Below are 2,287 nucleotides of genomic sequence, written 5' to 3' on the forward strand. Positions count from 1 at the left end.
GAGTTGCATCGTCATGTTTCTACAGTAGCCCAGAATGGACAAACCAAACACTGGCTCTAGATATGGCTTTAAGCATTTTCATGGCCACTGTAGGTTCTCCTGCATGTGTGAAAAGAAACAGTGAGACGATGTGTTTGCAATCTGCAAGCTCACGGCTAGATGCCACTAAATTCTACACACTGGTCCTTTAAAAGCAACTGATATGTAAAGAGCTGTGTGAGCATCATATACTGTCATACTGTTTATTTCATGGTGTGAACCAATCATAATATTCAATTTTAATAATTCATCAAATGCAAGTCACTTCTGTTTGTGATCAGGACATGAAGATGCATAAAACTATTGCATACAAGTTAAAGGAGGATTGTGATTTATTACAACTTGGGTCTTCTTTTCAAGTTGTAGCCATCATTACTATCAGCAATAATAACAAAATACATATTTTTCCTCTGATCTGTAGTGCTGTTTATCCATCTATATAAATAGAGTTGTAGAGTGATAAAAATAAGAAGGGCACCAGTTGTATGTGGTCAGGTATTAGCTCTCCAAAAGTCCATCCATCCATCCATCCATCCATCCATCCATTTTCTGTAACCGCTTATTCCCGAAGGGTCGCGGGCTGCTGGAGTCTATCCCAGCTAACATTGGGCGAGAGGCGGGGTTCACCCTGGATAAGTCACCAGTTCATCACAGGGCTCTCCAAAAGTCCTGATGTATTAATGGTAAAACGGTTCCAACCCCTGGTTTAGATTCAAATTGTTTTATTATGTGACTTTAAGTACAAGACAGACAGACAGACAGACAGACAGACAGACAGATAGATTCCATACTTTATTGATCCCAAACTGGGAAATTCTTACATTACAGCAGCACATCATCAGACATAGTATGTGGACAGTAAATATATATGTAAACACTAGAAGAGAAAAATAGATTGAAAATTAAAATATCTGAGAATATAGAAAATATGTACAAGAATAAATGTAAAAGTATAGAAGAGTAACATACAAGGATACACTACACCAAATGTAAAATAAGAGCATATCACAACACTGTACAAAAATATCAAACTGGAAAAACAATTGTATACATAAGACAACTAGTACTACATACAGGGACCTATTTAACCATTTAGAAGCATGTTTAGGTCAGTTCATTTTCTAGAATGTAGGGCAGCCAACATGGCACTGCATTGCATTTTATCCACTGGAAGAGAAAGCTGGAGGATACTTTTGGGGCATTTTTTTCAAACATGGGACAGATATGATGTTTAACTGTCTCTGACCCCTGACTGGAACCCCTGTTGACCCTACACAGCCCACATTTTCAAAATGTTCCATTTTATTAACTTTCATTCCTGTTGTGAAAGTTGTCCTGATCAGTTTACACACACTAAACACAAGAACACAGCCATAAAATGTGTTCACTCTAGCCAGCAATATATTAACAAATCAATATGTCCAGCCCTGAGCTCTTTACTGTTGGCTTACTAGACTAATGGGTTAAACACTGTGACATCTGTTAATCTAATGGTTTTTGTAATCAGGACGTCCAGGTCCATGTCCTTACAGACAGTATTTTAATAGCTTGTTTTTCATTGTTTCACTGCCACAGCTGTACCATGTGTCTCACCTTCCTTGTAGTGGTGGTGTGTATGCTGAGGAGGATGTGTGGTCCCCTGCACAGCATGGGCTCCAGCTGGTGAGGCATTACCCACCCACACTTCCCACTTCCTGTCAAGGATCCTGATTCAGGTGGAACCTGGCAACCACCAGCCCTTCTTCCTTTACAGTCTGCTTCACATATTTTTGTGATACTCTGATGTCTGATTAGCCAACCCAAGTACCCCCTCAAGAATAACTGGTTATCTGTCCAGTAAGATGTGGGACCTTAGTTTAAACCAACTGTTTGATGTGCATTATTGTCTTTTGTATGCAGCCTACTTTTATTTTTTTTTACAAGGTTAATTTACTTAAATAATCATAAAAATAAACATCTTTTCATGATGGAATGTGGAGGATGAGTTTTGTCTCAACCTGAGGAAAGAGGAACAATGGAGGTTCAATTTCTTTTTGAGGACATAAAGAATAAAGTAAGGAAGTTTTATATTTGTATGGTGCCATTCTGTGTTGTGATTGGTAGGACTGTTTGTCTTATCTTGTTTCTGTTTATTTTCATAACAGCAAATGAAACAGGAATGAGACACTGTAACACACTGTGTTTAAACTAGATAAGAGAAATAGTAAATTAATGTGTAGATGTGTGCGAGTGCATGCATGTGCACGTA

The sequence above is a fragment of the Lutjanus erythropterus genome, chromosome 20 (assembly GCF_056507025.1).
Source record: "Lutjanus erythropterus isolate fLutEry1 chromosome 20, fLutEry1.hap2, whole genome shotgun sequence".
In the NCBI taxonomy this organism is placed as follows: domain Eukaryota; kingdom Metazoa; phylum Chordata; class Actinopteri; order Lutjaniformes; family Lutjanidae; genus Lutjanus; species Lutjanus erythropterus.